Source organism: Canis lupus, chromosome 5, assembly GCF_003254725.2.
Source record: "Canis lupus dingo isolate Sandy chromosome 5, ASM325472v2, whole genome shotgun sequence".
Taxonomy (NCBI): domain Eukaryota; kingdom Metazoa; phylum Chordata; class Mammalia; order Carnivora; family Canidae; genus Canis; species Canis lupus.
In genome coordinates this window covers 7,917,666-7,936,988 of record NC_064247.1, presented here as the reverse complement: position 1 = coordinate 7,936,988, position 19,323 = coordinate 7,917,666, and the positions used below count along the sequence as shown (strand labels likewise).

The 19,323-nt window shown below is 44.5% G+C and overlaps 1 protein-coding gene across 5 annotated transcripts in view; it reads right to left on the bottom strand.

The window, feature by feature from the left end:
* The window catches only part of KIRREL3 (kirre like nephrin family adhesion molecule 3), a 542,768-nt gene that overhangs the window by 202,872 nt on the left and 320,573 nt on the right, over positions 1–19,323 (bottom strand). The gene's annotated exons all lie outside the window — the stretch shown is intronic.

Below are 19,323 nucleotides of genomic sequence, written 5' to 3'. Positions count from 1 at the left end.
TGGTCACAAAGTTATTCTCTGTCATTCTTATCAGATCAGAGTTCAGGGTCTCATGTGGAGTTTTACAGGTTTTGGTCACAAAAATCTGAGGTAAAAGGACACTTTTGATAGTAGTAACAGTTGGAAAGTAGGAAATTGCTATTCCCATCTAGATTGCAGGCAAAGAAAGTCCCAGGCAGTGGGATATATCTCACCAAGACTGTACTCAACAAAGGCTTCTTAAGGGGAGATTGAGACTATGTGATGAATCACCTCATCCTAGCAGCTAGCTTCATTTCCTTAACTTATAACAAAAGTCTCTTTCTGTCATTTTTGACTTCTTTCTTCCCTCCTTCCTTCTCTCCCTCCTCCAATATCCAGAATGTTCACCATATTTAAATGGTAGATGCCATTTAAATATTAATTTACAGGATATTTTAGGACTCTGAGTTAGTCCAATTCTATATAGAACATACAATGCCTACTGAACTTCTCCCCTCCAGTTGTCTTGCTTGGATGTGCATATCCTCAGCTTCCACTCTTTTTTAGGGCTAACATGTCAGTTCTGCAATTCTAAGTGGCAGCCCTGAAAGGGCCCTCTCTCCATTATACAAAAGACAGGTATTCAGGGGGGAGGAGTCTCCCTGTGAAATATGCAGATGTCCTTAGATGCTTCATATAGAGCCCTGGTCTCAGCAGGCAACTGTTGGGCCGTTCATGGACAGTCAAAGGTCTTTCTGGAAAGGGAAGATCTCCATAGCCCATGGGAGCAGAGGCAGTGCCAACAATCTTGTTAGCATGTCAAGGAACAGATTTTGACATATACTTTCTTGCTTTCTAGTACCAACTTCAAAATCCTCCCTGGCCGATCTCCCTGGGGTTGGTGATTAGTTCTCACTGTTCCCTCTTCTGAGACCAGCAAGAAGCTCTATTTGTGCCAAGTCTCCCTGTAGATACTGTGGCTATGCCCATCCAGGCAAAGCATTCATGGGAGACAACACTGAGTTTGCTTTAGGACTCCAACAGGGAACAGGGAGAGGATGAAATTGTCTCTCTGTGAGAGGAGATCACCCACCATGTGGCCCAGCTTGAGCTAAACTCACAGAATGTGAACTTTGTCCTCCTCTTTCTATTCTCTTCCTCTTCTCTGTCTTTTCCAAGCAAACTCTCAGTCTAAAAAGAAGAGGTCTGACTTGGGAATAGGCCAGAAGCAAACAAGAAACCTCAGAAAAGTCAAGAGCACCTGAAAGGAAAAGTGGTTATGGACATATTGGAGTTTTAGGGAGTAATGACACAGAAGGCAGTAGATGGGATCAGAAAGCAGCATAGTTACAGTGTTTCTGAGGCAGTGGATGAATGACAGAGTGTCTTTATGTTCCTTCCAGGTTTATGATTTTGTATGTGAAAAATTCTGAACAGTACATGCATCATTTATTAGGTATCAAACATCTCCTCTATGTCAGGCTCTAAGTGAAGAATTCAAAGGTGAACTAATTAAGTATGATTTTGAGTTCAAAGACCCTATACTCTAGAGGAGTAAAAAAAAAAGGCATTTGGGTATCCCTCTCTCCCTTCCTCCTTCCTTCCTTCCCTCCTTCCCTCTTTTCTTTCCATCCAAGGCAAGGCAAATTGTACAAAAAGAGGGGTAGCTCTGGGCTGATGTCAAGAGCACAGGAATTAGGCTTGCAAACTGGCTCTGCCACTTACTAACTCCATGATATTGGGTAGGAAATTTAAACTCACTTAACTTTAATTTTTTTACTTATATAACAAGAATATTCATGATACCTATGTTATAGGGCTAATGTGAGGATTAAATAAAAAAATAGATACTAAATTTCTTTATACATAGTAGATATTTAGTAAATATTCATTGAAAAAATGAATTATAAATACAGAAATGTTAGGGAAACAACAGAGAGGTCCACAGTTGAGAGGGACAAAATTTGAGATAGCCTTGAAGGATGAAGAAAATCCGGATAAGTGTAGAAGAAAGCTATCTCAGACAGAGGGAACAGCATGAGCATTGAAGCAGGAAAGAGTAGGTCACACCTCCAGGAGAGGCAAGTAGTGGGAAATAAGACTGAGATATGGGTTGAGGCTATACTGGGGTGAGCCTTGATTGCTATGCTAGAGTATATGCTTGATCCTCAGGCAACAGTGTATCATTAGTGAACGGAATGGCCATTTTTCAGGAAGTTCAGTGTGGCAATTAAAGAGTAGGATTGTAATAGAGATTAATTGGAGACAGGGAAATGAGTTTGGAGGTAACAACAATCTCAGTGAGCTTAAATGAGGATCTTGACAAAACTGGTGATAGTAAAAATGAAGGGAAGGGAAACGGAGTCAATAGAAGGTGACCAATGGGATGTAGTGAAGGAGAGATAGAATCAAAACTGACCCTGAGTATTTAGGGAGAGATAAATTAGAAGACCATGAGGCCAACTATAGATCATAGAACAAGAAAACTAGTTTTTGGATGAAGATAAGCTATGCTCTAGATGGTGAGTTAGGAATCTTGTAGAAAACCCATGTACAGGGCAGCCTGGGTGGCTCAGCAGTTTAGCGCCACCTTCAGCCCAGGGCGTGATCCTGGAGACACAGGATCAAGTCCCATGTCGGGCTCCCTGTGTGGAGCCTGCTTCTCCCTATGCCTGTGTCTCTGCCTCTCTCTCTCTCTCTCTCTCTCTCTGTGTGTGTGTGTGTGTCTCTCATGAATAAATAAATAAAATCTTTAAGAAAAAAAAGGAAATCCATGTACAGATATTCAATATGTAGCTGGATTTCTTTCTCTCTCTCTCTCTTTCTCTCTCTCAAGTGCTTGAAGGCCGGGCCGTAGTCTACAAATGGAGATAAGAATGTGGAGCCATTTCAGAGGTGATGACTGGCAATGTGAGGGAAGGGTATGGGTGAGAAGTCACTAAAATAATGCTTAGTTTATGGGACTAACATGCTGGACTTGAAGTGGATCCAGAGGATCCTGAGAATAGGAGACTGGAAAGCCAAGTAGGTAGGACAAAAAGATGAGGGATTCCAGAGTGTTCACAACAGTCCAGGTAAAATGTGTGGTCACAGGGCTTAGACTGAAGAAAGCAAGGGAGGGAAGTACGAAGGCCAAGGAAAAACCAGATAGCAGGTCAAGAGGGAGTGAGAAAATAGGTGAGGATAGAGGGTGATTTTGACAATTAAAAATCTGAATGTTTAGTAGCTCTGAGTTGTTTGTTTCAGGATGCAGAAGGGGTAGAGACAGAGGTCACTGCAGTGAAGAAGGCTTGAAATTGAAGGAGTCAGGAGTTTGGGAAGATTGGCAGTTGCGGAAGGCGAAGGTAATGAGGCAAAAGTGAGGGGAGGGCTAAGGTGAGAAGGATGGAGAGATGGTACAATGGATGGAATTACTGAGGCATAAATCTTAAACTGAACTGATGCTGGGGAAAACAATATCTAGGATGAAGTTTTTGGTTTCCTACTAAATGCTTCGAAGAGTTAAAGCCTGAAGTTGAAGGATATCTATGCAACAAGTAATAATCAGTAAGCTATAAAAACATTAACTATGTTAAGTGCTACAATGTGCAGTACTGGCCACACGTAGCTCGAGTCTGGTGCCTTTGACCAGCCACTTGATAAACAGCAAACATTCCAAATCTCACAAGGCAGGTTCCAGCCCAGGAGAGTCAAGTTACACCTCATGGAAGAGGCTGACTTCCGGTGAACCTTAGGGGAGGGATAGGAAGTGAAGGGAGAGGAGCACTCCTAACAGTAGGAGACAGAACCAATGAACTGAAGTGGAATGAACAAGGCATATTCTGAAACTGGTATAGGAGAGGTGTAGGCTGGGAGTTACAGAGGAAGGAAGAGTAAAGACAGTGGGACTGGAAGATGGAGGCAGGCATGCTGATGTTGTAAGAAGTCAACAATGAAAAAACTATCCCCAGGTGGGTCTTCCTGTGGTCATGCACTTGGGCTGACTGAAGTATTTCGTTTTAACATGGACCCTGAACATCCTCATCTATGATCTCCAGATCCTGAATACGTATCCGTCTCCAAGTATTTGCCACTTGGCGCGGCTAGTTGGTGAGCTGGTCCTTCTTGCTCTACTGTCAGTCATTGCAGGACAGAGACCACCAGGTGGGCAACCCCTTCAGTCTCCAGGGCTCCACGCATCCTACAGAGTGAGAGCTCTACCAATATTCGTGTCATGGAGGAGCCAATCAATGAGTAACTGTTGGGCATGACTCAGAGGCAATGCACTTAAACTGGGCTGCAGTGCTCAGCCAAGGGCCTCTCACACCCGAACAGAAAGCATCATGGCACAAGGTGAAATTCTGGGTTTCTAAAGAAAAGAATATAGGAAGGACTCTCAGAGCCTTTGTTAATTAAAAACACGAATAGCTCTTCAGGGAACATTCCCTGCCTCCCATTCTCTCTCCTTGGACTGAATGGCAGATAAGGTGGTATCTTTGCCTATGCTTTGGACCACATTTAATTAAATGCCTACATTGACTGCTTCCTCACATACCTTGTTTTATTTCCTTTCCTTCCTTCCATGCTAAAGAGGGCCAGGACTAATACTAATGCATATGCTGTTAAACCTTTTTAATTAACTTCAACTTCTTCCAGAGATTTATGTTTAAACAGTAAATTTTTTGTTGATACTCAAATACATAGGCGGCACTCAGAATGATGTACGAGTACTCTTGTCCTCAAAATGATTCCTCATGAGTTACCACCAGAGACATTTTCATGAGCCTCTTTTATTAAAATAATAATACTCAGCAAAGCAATAATGCTTTACAACCGGCAGCTAATTAACCTGCCCCCCCACCCCCACCTCCCCAGGTCAGCATTAGCATCTGCAGGTTAGCGATATGATCGCCCAGTGGGTCTCTCTCGTACCTTAGAGTCAGCACTGAATCCATCTGGGTTTGTGCTCCAGCATCTGTGAGTAATGATTTTCATTTAAAACACATCTTTGTTCTTGGACTGTAGTCCATCTATTATTTCCTTTATTTATTTTATTCTTGTTTAGGACCTTCCCTGTGCCCAGTATCAGGATGTGTGATCTGCAGTTGACCTCTCCAAACAGAATTTAGCCATGCCTTGAAAAATCCAATGGACTTAAAACTCTTGCTTAATTGCAAAATCCATTTATTTTCCTGTAACTCTAAATTTGTGCTCCAAGTATTTTTAATCATGATCTGTGCTGTCAATTGTGATTGCAACACAGCAACACCCTGCCAACAAAACCAATCTACCTACCCAAGTTCCTGTTCCATTCTTCATGTTGAAACACTTTTCCCACCAGCCAATGTAGTTATATTCCATGTTGTACCATCGACGAGCCAATTATTTCAATTTTGGCATCAGATTCAGAAGAGGGTTTAATGATCCTCAATAGTATAAACTGAATTTTTATTCCTACAGCAATTTAGTAATGATGATGACATTTAAGCACTTAGAAAGTATTTCTCATCTTCCCACCACTGACAAACAGGAGGCCAGATGATCATTTTAGACACTTTTCTGCGCAAGTCCAATGGGGATCTCAGCCTCGGCACCATTTCGCCATAATTATGGAACCCAGACTTACCCTGAAACTCTGCCGAGGGCTATGGAAAAAGAAAATCCCCCAGACCCAGGGCCTATCTGCTGGGGTTTCAGTTGCAAGTCAGAACAAAGTCCCGGGTCTTGCACACCTATTTTAATTAACTCATTTATTCACTTATTCAACAAATATTTAATGAGTTTCTACTAGGTAAGGAAACTCAGCCCCGGGAGAAAGACTCAGTTGTATGAGGTATGCTTTTTTCCTCTAATCAAATTCAACCCCAGCCCCTCTAAGTGAGGCCCTACGTATATGAATACTTCATTTATGCACATGTTTACTCCATTCATTCAGCAAACATTTATCAGGCACCTTCTAGGCTTAAGGGGCTCTTCTGGGAGCTGAAAAGTTTACAGAAAATATGTAATCTGTCAGCAAATCCTGTTGGCTCTTTCTTCAAAGTAAACTCAGAATCTGATCTTCTCACCCCCCCACCCCCAACACCCCATTGCTACTACGTACTAGGCCAAGTTATGACGATCCTGCATCTAAATTATTGCCAGAGCCTCCTACCTACCTGGTCTTCCTGGTTCTACCCATGCCTCCCAATACTCTCTTCCCAAAAAAGTAGTCTGAGTGATGCTTTAAAACTGAAGTCCAGGGGCACCTGGGTGGCTCAGTGGTTGAGCGTCTGCTGTCAGCTCAGGGCATGATCCTGGGGTCCTGGGATTGAGTCTTGTATCGGGCTCCCCACGGGTAGCCTGCTTCTCCCTCTGCCTGTGTCTCTGTCTCTTTCATGAATAAATAAATGAAATATTAAAAAAAAAACCCCACAAAACAAAACTGAAGTCCAATGGTGTTGTTTCTCTGTTCAAAAGCATCCAGAGGTTTCTCAGTTCAGGGTAAAAGCCAAAACCCTTTTCATGATTTATAGCACCTTACATGGTCTTGCCTCCTTGTTCCCTTCTTAACTTCATGCCCTACTATTCCTTTTGTGGCCTCTGCTCCAATCACTCTGACCTCTTTGTTGTTCCTCAAACATACCAGGCATGCTCTTGCCTCAGGGCCTTTGCACTTGCCCTTCCCTCTGTCTGAGACGTTTGTTCTGAGACGTTCGTTCTGCCTTTAGTTATCCACGTGGTTCAATTCCTCACTTCCTCAGCACATTGCTCAGTTGTCAGCTTCTCAGGAACTGACTACCTTATTTAAAAATAACACCCCACTCCTCCACTGCATCCCTGTTTCCATATCACTTTACCTGCTTTATTTTTCTCTGACAGTGCTTATTCCCATCTGATATATTATTTATCTACCTATTTGCTATCTTTTAGTCTCCCCAACTAGAATGTCAACTCCATGAAGACTTAGATACCTGTTTGCTTTATTTACTGATGTATTTAATAAATATTTCTTATATACAGATACATACATATGTATAATAAATAAACATAATAAATAGCACTGTCATAGTCTTCGAGAGACATCTGATCTGGGGCAGCTGGGTGGCTCAGTGGTTGGGCGTCTGTCTTTGGGTCAGGACATGATTCTGGGGTCCTGGGATCGAGTTCTGCATTGGGCTCCCTGCATGGAGCCTGCTTCTCCCTCTGCCTGTGTCTCTGCCTCTCTCTCTGTGTCTCCCATGAATAAATAAATAAAACCTTAAAAAAAGAGAAACATCTGATCAAATAGGAGCTATATCTGAAAATAAATTGTGAGTTATATTTTAAGAGAGCTAGAAATAAAAAGCTATGGTAGCTCAGAGGGTAGAAAATTTCACTTGGTCTGGTTGAATGAGCTTGTGAAAATCATGGTCCTGATTTGACTACTATTGGAAAAGAGCTGGAATCCATGCAAATACCCCCTGGCTACAGGACCCTTCTACTAGACCAAGGATGGCTCTTGAGAACTTGGTGACTGTGTACGATGGGCAAGGTTTCCTTGGATTTTGCCAGCTATTCCAACTGGGGATCCCTCTCTGTCCTTCCCCCAAATCTCACAAACAAATCCTAGGGAAAAGTCAACTCCATGTTTCAAGCAGGGAATGTTTTTTAGGCTCGTGCTGCTTTCTATAGATTTCAGGGGAAGTATCAGGGGAATGCAAAGACAGTGTAATTTCTAATAGCTGATTCTGACAGGACATGTCCGGTTAGTGCTAGTTATCCTGGAGCCTAACTGGATCTTGAGGATAAATCTCTTATTTTGGTAGCACTTTAAAATAAGTGGCAGCAGTTCATGCATAATTACTTCTGAATTACCTAGGGGATTCATCAGGTTTGATTATAGATGCATAATGAATTTACCAAATTTGTGGGTATTAGGGAGATATTAATTCCATATGAAACTTCACAATTCATTCATGTGCCATTTGTTTTCATTCCTTTTTTATAATAAGCTAATTAGTTTAAATTATTTGTACTTGTACAAGGTCTTGAAACACATATAAGGAATGATTATACCAGAGAACCCAATAAATGGGAAGCTTTGGAGGCAGCATTAATTGTGATAAAGGGTTCATAAAGCAGTAGATGTTCAATTTCCCCATTTGGGGTGGTAATAATAGGTCTAATCATGACACCTCCATAAAGTCATGGGAAGTCCCTAATTAACATTTTTGAATTCAGATATTTCAAAGAAGGTGGAGGAAGTCATTGTGCCATGGGAAGAAAGAAGCGGAAAGGGAAAGTCGACCTTGTTCTAAGAGCAAGGCCATATTAGCTCTGGGTCAGGAGGAAGACAGGCATGCATGGTGTCTGATCTGTCCGGAGAATTCCTATAAAAGAACCTAAGCTCCTGGGGATCACAGGCAAATTGGGATTTCAGTTCCTCAGAATGGAAGGATGGACTTCTTCAGATCGGGCCTCAGTATTTTTGATGACTTTTGGTTCCTTATGTGGAATTGACACCCTCTGGTCAATGAGCCTGGGCTAGAGTCTCTCGGGGTTGATGGGAAGTAAACTCCTTTCCTTAGGGCATGAGGAGGAACCAAGGCAGGAGAGGGGGCCTGGATCACGACTGCTCAGGGAGTCTATGGCAGTAGTCACAATCACTATCACACCTTGGGCACGATGTAAAGTCAGGCTCAGTGTTAGGCACTTTACACTCAGTGTATCCTTTCATTCCCCCGCCGGCCCTATGATGTGGATGCTCTCATTGCCTCTACTTCACAAGTCAAGGGAGTGTGGACAAGAGGTCATGTAACTCGCTCAAAGCCATCCATTCGATCAGGACACAGTGGGGCTGGAGCTCTGGGGATGTCTGACTCTGCAGCCCTGCACATAGTATTAGGCAATACAGCCTCCTCTATTTGTCCCAAACACTAAGGTTCTTCCTATAACCTCAATATGACTGCCTCTGTTATCACTTCTCCAAATGTGGAACTTTGAAGAGTTACTCTTTTTTGAAATCTTAATTTTCTCAAAAGTGACATTTCTCAAAAACCGAAATATTAGATTTTCACTCCATGGGCAGCCCACCAGGTCAGAGGCCTCTAGATTTTCCTCCCCTAGGGGTTCTTCTTTGCAACAGCAACGTAAGGACCAGCTACCTCACGGGTGTCCTCCTGCCATGAGCAAAAGCTCTACAGGGGTTAACGCAAAAAGAAGTTCCGCTTTGGATGAGGCGCCAGTTTAATTTATATTTGATTAAAAAAGTCATTCATTCATGCATCCAGCAGCGGCATTTGTTAAATGTCTCCTACATTCTTAATTGGGTTTTGTTGGGGGAGGGGATAAAGGTATAATAAAGCTCATGCCAGACACCTTGTTTATAATTTTCTTGGAAAGAATATATGTGCACACCTGAGAAGGTAAGTAAACAAGAGAGTGAGTGAAATCGGGCAGCTGAGTGAATAATAATAATGCGCTGAGCTCTCTGTGGTCAAATGGAGGAGCCAGTCCTGGGACCTGGTCCAGGAAGACTGCCTAGAGGAAGTGGGATGTGAGGTGCTCAGGGAAGGGTGGGCAGGGACAGGGTGGCAGGAGGGGTACTCCAGGGGAGGCTCCTGGGCTCAATCAGTGAGAAGGTGTTTGACTGCGAGGGAAGTTGCTCTCTGATGCCTTGTTTTCTTCCTAGAAGATGGAGATAATGACACCTCACAGGGGCGGCCATGAAATCCAAGCAAGGCAATGGAGAGTAAACTGTTCTGGTGGATGCAAAATGTGCTGCCGCCTCTGGATCTCAGAGAAAACCACCCCAGGAGCAGGCATTTGACACAGAGGCATCTCCAGGTGCCACACTGGAGTTCTTTGCAAGATCACTGGAAACTGGGGCCCAGCTCTGTCCCCGCAGCATGCAGGGTACCACGTTGCCGGCCAGGGCAATGAGCGGAGCCCATCTGACGAGTGGGAGAAGTTGGGCGAGACGTGATGAGACCAGGGCCCGACCTTGCATGTTCGCTGACTCGAAGAGGGGGTGCATGATGAGCCCTGGAGATGGAAGTAGTCAGAGGCAGGGAGGCCTTTGACATTTCTGTCATCTCCTGTGCTATCAAATGGAAATGACACCTTTGTTCCACTCTAGCCTTATTCAGTCATACTGAAAAGGAGGGTTGAAAAGATATCTTGTAAATGCCCCTATGGGGACCCAGGGGGAGATCCCACAATGTCTCCCCATAGGGGGACTGCCTTCAGGGTAAGGGCCCTGTGTCTTTATCACCTGTCCCACCAGGCCCAAAGCCCAGCACATATCTCAACCTCCGTCACAGTGAGGCCACAACCCTCCATTCTAGTGTTTAATGGTCTTGAGTCTTCCTACTGTGGGCCTCTGGTTCCCAGGGGGCCTGAACCATTCACTTCTCCTCTGAAAATCTCTTTGTGTGTCTTCACATCTCTGCATTCAGTTTCATTAGGCTTGTGGTTAGGTCACCTGGCAGGGGTCGGGGGTGGGGTACCTTCTCTACCAGGGACACTGTTTCTCTAAACGCTGCAAAAGGATATTTTCTCCTGAGCATCCAAGATTTTTTACTACCTCAGAGCTAGGAGGAAGAATCAATCTCAGGTTGATGAATCCAGAATATGTAACCTGAAAGGAATTTTAAGGGAGTGACATGTCCTTTTTTTCCAACCTCTGCACATCTGCCTCTAAAATGTTAAAGATGGGCAGAGGATTAGATTAGTCTTTCTGGGGAGAACTCTGAGGAAGGAATTTCCACTGAGAAGAGACTATCTATGGTAACTTGGAGATGAAGAGGAGCTTGTATAATCTAGGAGGCTCCACTGTTTTGGAGGGATGCCCTTCTCTTGGCCCACTTAAGCACCTGATGGCCCCCACTTCCCCTTCCACTTCTGTCTGGAGGGGTTGTTTCGCTTGGACCATGTCCCTCCAACTGGACAGCCACAGAGCCTGATGTCGTGGGAGGTCAGAGCCCCTTAGAAGCACAGACTCTTGACTCTTGAACTTCAGTAGAATCTCTCCTCCCTCTGCCTTCCACACTGCTTCTGATTTTATTTCACATGTTGAGTGTCTTAAGGATTTGCTTTTCTGAAGTTTTTGCCTCCTCTCCCTACATATTATCGCTGACCTATTATGTAAAAGGACAGGGGTTTGCAGAAGGCTATTCTTTTACCCCAGAGGTAACCCTTTGTTCTTTCCTGGCCTTTTGAAAATGGCAGCTAAATGGCTGGATTTTAATTGGGATGGGAGAAGGCCCTGCGAGACATTCCCAGCTCACCCACTGGCAAAGACTATGCTAAACATGGGTGCCACCCACAGTGGACAGGTGGTGATGGTGAACATCTGTCCTTCTCTTGGTGTTGATGGCTGGGGATCTGGCAACAATTCTGCCAAAGATTTGGGAAACGCGAGAGGGATAGAAGGGTGTCAGATTGGGGTGCAGGAGGAGGGCTAAGGGGGGATTAGTCACTAGAGTCAGGATAATTTTTCCTGATGTCAAAGCCTCATCCGGGAGAGCTTTTGCTGTTGCTTGCTTTTATCTGGAAAACAATAAGAGCAGCATCTCTCAAAATTAGGTCACAGCTTGCAAAGGCAGGGGCCCGCCAAGGTGCTAACTGTCTGAATTCTCGGTGGGTTTACACAGCTCTCTGCTCTGACAAATGCCTTCTTTGTTCCCCTGAAAAGTCTGACTTGCTGAAGCCTTCACGCCTGCCTCTTTTCTCCTTCACCCTTGCACTCCCCCCACAAACAACTGAATTTGGAAGGTTAAAAAATCACTTCACTTGTCAACTCAAACGCTTTCCCTCCTCCTATCAAGTTGTTTCATTTCCTACCCAGGGAAAGAAGCTACTGTGTTATCACTCTGGGGACTAGAAGCCACTCTGAGAAGAGAGTGGCTTTGCAATTTTCACAGCACTATTGTGGTCTCGGGTGCAGGGTGTGCTGGTCTACTCTGGAGAGTTCCATGAAGGCTGTTCTAGACGCGTCAGTGGGCTGCAGAATGAGGGGGAGAGTCCCGGTGGCCTGGTCTTCTTAGGCTTGTCTGGGCTCGGGTCTCTGTGTGGCAATAACATGGTAGGAATCCCACCCACCCAGAACAATAGCAGCGGCAGCAACAAACATTAGCCCTTGTGTGGATTTTGAGGACAAAATTAACTTTCTCTTATTCTTTTTGTTCCTGATACTGTTGGTGACTAGAGTATCTCCATAATAAAACACGGTGGCCCTTGAGGAGGGGTGGGGCCAAGGAAGGGGTGAGAGGAAATGTCAGAAGCTAATTAGAACTCTCCAGAGTGGGTGGAAATGAGAATCTGACCTGGAGAGGTGGGTTCCCTGGACTGGGGAACTGTCCATTATTTATGCTCTGCCAAGAAGTCAAGAACTGGAGATGTCTCTGGAGTGGGAACATAGTAGGTTCCACTCTCATAGGAGCGGTGTCTGAATGTGAGTGGGGTCAGGCAAGACTATGCTGTCTGGACTCTGAGGTCGGAAAGACGCCTGTGGCTTCTGTCATTCAGACCTGTGAGATCTTGGGCTAGTTTCTTAACCACAGTCTCTGTGCATCTTCATTTGTAGAATAAAGTATCTTCCTTTGCAAAAAAAGATTTCAATAAGACAATGTATTGAAAACTGTTAGCATACAAGAAGCCTTCAACAATTATCATTGTATCATTGCTGTTTTACTATGTTTGGGGAAGGAAATAGAATAAAAGATACTATCATTGAAACCTCTAGAAAAACTTGAATAATGACCTCAAACCTTTTTATCTTAAGTAGTGCATTATTTTTCAGATGATATTTTACATGGAATTTCAACATTTCACATTGGCACAAGTGAAGTCTAAGCCAGTGGGTGGCAGGCAGTGGTTAGGTCCTGGGCATTGTCTACTCAGCCTCCCCACTGATTGTCTGTAGAGGCAGTTTGGACCTTTTGGGAACCCTAAGGCTCTGAGGGGCCCAGTCAGAAAACTGGAATATTATTAAATTTACTGGTGGATTATTTCCAAAAAAAAAAGTAGAGCTCTGCCTAACACCCAGCTAGTTAGAATGTTTTAGCAAAGCAAGCACAGCAACACATAGAGAAATGGATCAGAAGCCTCCAGGTGCAGGGACGCCTGGGTGGCTCAGTGGTTGAGCATCTGTCTTTGGCTCAGGGCATGGTCCCAGGATCTGGGATTGAGTCCCACATCAGGCTCCTCACAGGGAGTCTCTTTCTCCCTCTGCCTGTGTCTCTGCTTCTCTCTCTGTGTCTCTCATGAATAAATAAATAAAATCTTAAAAACAACAACAACAACAACAACAACAACAACAACACAACAACAAAAAACCAACCTCCAGGTGGGGCAGGAGACAGATTTGCCGGGTAATTGCTGGTGGAACTGATGCCCAAGGATGTACATTTTGGAAGAGAAAGAGCAGAATCTTTTTCCCTTTCCCAACCAGAGTGGGGACCAGGAATTGTGGAAACTCAGGGCCTGCAGATGGGCTGGGGATGAGATGGAATAAGAGAATGGGACAATAATACAGGGACAATCTGTTTCCACCCCAGAGAGGACCTTGAGTGGGCTCTGGAGAGGAGTGAGGGTCAGCTGGGGTTTGTGCGCCTGGGGTCAGGTGGAGCTTGTGCGACTCTCTGTTGATGCAGCCACCTGTTTTAGTGATACTTTTGTAAATTTATTGCTTTTTTCCTTTTTTGTTCCCTCTTGATTTTCAGCAAAGTTCCAATCTGGCTTTACATCTACCTATTGGAAAAGACAAGGAAATAGTCTGACTGGATCAAGGCCAACAACATCGGCAGAGCATAATTAACGATCAATCCACAAAGGTCTCCCCTTCATATCCACGCATTTAGCAAAGAAGATGGGCATTGCCAAAGCCGAAGGGTTACCGGTCCCTCTGTGGCTCAGTCACAGCTCTCCCAGTTCAGGAGAAGTCTAGTGGGCTTCTTTTGCCATGGGGCCCCTTCTCAGGAAAGTATGTTTAAGAGTTGAGGCTTCAATCCCCCAACACAGTCATGTTTGTTATGATACAAATAAACAGAATAAGGAGGAACAAGAACAAGGGTACTTTCCATGGTCCTGAATAACGCGGCTACCTGCTTCACTTTTGCACAACACTAGGTACACCCAGCTTCAAGGAGAACATTATTTTTATCCATTTCAAGACTTGGTACCTTAGTTCCCTGGGAAAACTTATCACCCCCAACTTCCCAAGTTACTCCTCAGGAAGAGCACAGATGCCACTTTAGTCCTGTGCAGGCTTTCTGGCCTCCTTGTTCCTCATCTTGGGGCTAGAGGTGACTCAGGATTGTACCTTGCTATTTTCATGATCCATTGGCATCTCTGTAATGAATGCTCACCATCACAGTGCCCTCATTTAGCCTAATAACCTCAATAAGGTAATATTTGATCTGTGCTAAGTATCTGATTAAACAACATAAAGTATTTAACCTATTGATCCCTTATACCCCGCCAGACCTACATTCCTGGATGTACTTTAATTACTGAGTTGGAGAGCTTTCCTGAATGGGATTTGCATCTCGTTAAGATCTTTTCTTTGTCTTTAGGGCTTCACTATCAACAGCTTTCTCTTCTTGTTGCCTCTAGGCTTTATTCCACTTGCTTCTCCTTCACTTAGACTCTGCTTGATTCTGCCTGAAGCCTGATAATATTTGGTTAATCTACCAGGAGTACGGTAGATGTGACCCTACTTTATGTGACCATGGATCTTACTGCTTATTTTTGAAAGTTGATGATCACATAAACAACTGGACTTACTATGACTTTATCCACTCTGATCTTTGGGGTGTGGGAAATTGTCTGGAGTAGCAACCCCATTTTAGGCAGTTGGTCACAGCTGCTGGATTTGACCTACCCTTATATCTCACAAGGAGAATAGGCCAGTGGGCAAAAATCAAGAGGATCACTGAAAACCTTCCAACTGGTCAATTAGCTAACTAATTGCTCTGGTCTGAACCACCTCTTTGAACACTACAGAAAATCATACTTTTTTCCTTTTGCCTGCAAGGATATAGTCATGAATGTTAATAATAATTAGTTGATTTACATGCTGTCTTTTCTTCAAGAATTTCAAACATGCTGGGTTTGTTTATTTTTTTTCTCTTATTTTAAAATTGGCTCTACAAAGACTGAGATAGCTTCTCCACAGGGCCTCCCAAAATGAGAACAACACCTCATAGGATTAAGAGAATTCAATCAGAAAATTCATGTGGAACGCTTACAATAATGCTGGCCACCTAGTAAGTGTTCAACAAACAGTAGCTATTATTATTATTATTATTATTATTATTATTATTATTATATCATCTAAGAAAGCTCTGTGACTTATGGGTTGGCCATGCTTTTCTGGACACAGGCTGGGAAGACTGTATTCTGGCCCAAGTGTCTGTACACTTTGCCCAGCCCACCTGGTGAGGACTGTCCCACACCCATATTTATAGTCCCTACAGGTTCATCATAAATTAGACTTTAACCAAAGCACAGTAGTTGGTGGAGGAAAAGATCTTGAGAAGGCCAATTCATCTACGCTCAAGCTACTGCCCAACATCAGATCAGCAGCAGTCAGAATGGTTCTCTAAACAGAGTTCTCAAAGAATATCTCTGACAGGGTGGCACACTTGACAACAGTACAAATTAGAGGGTCTACCCCAGACATCTGAACTAGAATTTCAGTGAGTAGGGTCCACGTATTTGCAACTAAAACAAGCTCCTTATATGTTCAATAAAGTTTGAGAACCATTTTCCACCAAGCGTCTCCTTTCAAGTCCACCATCAAGAGCTTGCCATAAACTTCCAAGAAAGGTTGGAAGTTGTCAGGTATTTACTCTGCAGGAGCACCAGGTGGCATTCCGGTGTTATAGGGGGGCAATACAAATTTAGTGTGCCAACAAGCAGGGGCAACTCTGCAGCCTGTAGAGAGATTATGGCTTGGAGTTCCTCCAGATAGCCCTGCCAGGATCTGGGGCACATAGTGGGCACTAGTCACCCCACAGGGGGCATGCAGGGCAAAATGGGGCCCCTGATGGGAAGGGATAAGCCTTGCAGTGTCCACCACAAAACTACTGAAACAGAGGCCCATGGCTATTTTCATTGCCTCTGTAGATACCATTTTTAACTCCATGTTAGTTTCCCTCTGTTATTCATGATGCAGCTGGGATGTTTACTACACTTTCCAATGATGCTACCTCAAGAATGCAAACTCCGATACACATAAAACAGACAGTCCACAGAAAATGTGACACTGCTGGGACACACACTAATGCATACACACTTACATGCACTGCATCACTACATTTATTCCAAAGCCAATAAAAGTGATTTCCAGATAATCTGCTATTTTGGATTATCTGCACCATTGCTCATCTTCATTAGCATGGCTAATTGAGAACTGACTGTGTGTCTTGGACTGTTTCCAAGAAGGGAACCCATTGCCTGGATGATAAGAGTTCCTCGAGAGTGCCAAGTAAACATTTGGATATGTCAGGTTGTTGCTCATCGAAGGAGGAACAAACTTTTAAGGATGAGCTGACCATTACCAGGCCAGAGGAAAGCAATCTTGTTCAGCATGTTACATTGATTGCCAAGGCAGTAAACCATAAAACTGTCCCACAGCTAGAACATGCAGTGACTCTGAGAAAGATGAGGCTTGGTTAGTAAAGGATGAAGCCATTCCAAGAACCAATAGAAGATGCAATATGGTTTTCCCCGGGCTGTGTATTAACACCATCCAGGAAGCTACAGGGGATGGGAATTTGGCAAACGACTCTGTTTTTGCTTTGACTTTTGCATAGCAAGGATGAGATAGGGGCCCGTGGGGAGAGCATCTAAGACCCGACAAAAGGCTTGGAAGGATTAAGCTTCTGTAGAAACCCAGACTCTGAAGAAACCACCAATGTTTATGTGCCATAAACACACTCTTCTGTCACTTAATATCTTGGTGAAATACCCCAAACAGATCTCAAAACCAAAACATACTAAGAAAAAAAAGAAAAAAGAGAAAAGACAGCACAAAGTTGTAACTGCCTTCTGGGTAACTGTGTTTTGGATGGTGTCATTTTTCTTATGACATAAACTCCCAAATGGCAAAGACGCTGTCTCTTAGAATAAATAGCAACTAGCAGTAGGTCATGCCTCCTGTGGGTTTCTGATAAGTATTGTTTGGTTGTATGCTGTTTATCACAAAGAGAACAGATACTATTGTCAGACAGGCTCATGAGCTGCTTTTTGCAAGAAGAAGGAGAGAAGTCCCCTACAACTTTTACAATTCTGTGTTCTGTCCTAAATAATGAGAGATGAATCACCTGGGCTGACAGGTAATTGAAAGAGGGGATACATTACTCAGGAGGGTCAGAAAGCCTATGTCTGGGGTTACTCTGGTCCCATAGGGTCTTTTCAGTAGGTCTCTTGGGAGCCTGGGGCTCTGCTGACTTGATTTCTTCTAGGTCACCCCCTCGCCCCGCTCCCTATCGGAACCAGAGGATGTGAGTTGGGAAGATTACCAGGGAGGGTTCTGGGGGCAGGTGTCTGTCGATAGCTGTGGGTATGGGACTAGACATAGTGGTTTTCACCACTAGCTACACAGGATCACCTAGAGGAGCATAAAAAATACAAATATCCAGGCTCTACCTCCCAAGATTCTGATTTAATTGGTCTGAGGTGGGCCCCGAATGCAGGTAATTTTAAAAAGTACCTAGAAGATTCTATGTGCAAGCAGGTGAGAAAGTCTGAGGCAAGAGGCTCTACTGTGACAGGAGTGAACTGGGAGGCCCCGGCTCACTTCACAAAGCTGAGGATCAAACCCAGCCTTTGAAATAGCGCTCTTCATCTTTACAGGATGCCAGGAAATAAATGGCAGTGGGGGGACAGAGGTGCGGGTGGGAAGAGAAGAGGGAAAGAGAGCAACAGAGAGAGAGCCAAAAGCCTATTGAGAGGAGAGAAAGAAGGTTGATTTCCCTGAAGAGATTTTTGCAACCAGGGTCTGCAAGGTGAAAGCTGTGTTCACCTCACCCCCTGGAAAGAGTTGCCGCCTCGTAGTGACTGAAGTGTTTCCATGCCGGTCACAGAGGAGCCAGGCAGCTGGTGGACAGGAGCACTGGGGACTCCTCAGACCAAAAACGCACGGCTCTGACCAAGAGCCCATTATCGTATCAGCTGTGAGTGACTTCTTGACCATCAAAGAAACCAGAAAATGGGACAGGGCCCGTGACTTCTTGACCATCAAAGAAATCAGAAAATGGGGCAGGCCCCTTGGAGAAAGGTGACATTAGAAATTAATTAATTATGTGTGACTTAACAGGAGGCACCATAAGGGCCAGGGAGGAGGAAACCCTCCGCTTCACTCGGGTTCTTCAGCTGTCTAGAGTGTAGCGGTTGACTTTTTTCTGGTTCCTTCTTGCTTCTTTCTTTGTTTCGTCTCTCTAATTGCTCATTTATTTCTACTCAGAGCAGGAGCCGGGGATCTGCTCTCCCTTCACTGACCTCTCAGCAGAGATGCTTCAACGTGCAGGTGTCGGGGCGCCGCTCAGGCTTGGCTCAGGAAGAAGCGTCTGGAAGAGTGCCAGTGAGAGTCCACCTGCGAGATGGTTGAGGACCCAGAGACGGGAGGGTGTGGTGGTAGGAGGGAGGTTTCCATATCTGCTGGCTTTAACAAGATGAAGCCATTGACTGCTTTTCTCCTACAACTCCTGGTTCTCCCTAGGGGGGTGCCGGTTTCTACTACAAGGGATAGACAGAGTTGCTTGTCATAATTAAAACATCTCAGGGGAGTGCATGCCTTTGTGTGTGTGTTGGTTTTCCTTTCTTTTCTTTTTATTTTTTTTGAAGCTACTCAATTAGCTGGGTCCCAAGGGAGTGGGGAGCACCGGGCTGCCCAGCTTAGGAGGGGACACAGCACCTAGCCTCTTGCATTTCCATTTCTGAAACACACTGCTCCCTGTAGCCAGTTGGCGGATTCCATCTGAGCAGCTGGAGGAGGCCGAGAGAACTTGGACACTCCCTTTGGAGCTCTCTGGCAATTCCTAGCCTCTGAGCCTGCTCCAATTAAAGCATGGGGGAGGCCCCACGACCCTGTATAAAACTCTAGGAGTAGGCCAGCAGAAGAAAACATGAGGGTCATTGGCCTGGAGATTGGAGGGAATTTGCTGAGAGATTTGTGTGTGTGTGTGCGTGTGCATTTGAGCCCATGCCCCTGGCACAAGGGAAATTAACCAGACTCTGCTTATGTGGGAATTCTGCATGGCAACCTAATCAAGGCTTAGTTTTTCATTAAAATTTCCATTAATACTAGAGCTGTTTAGAGCAAGTTGAGTGGGAATATCTGTAATGTACCTTCCCCCCCTGCCCCCGTTACCAATCTGAGGATCACGGAGAGGTCGTGTACTTTTGCTGGGGCTA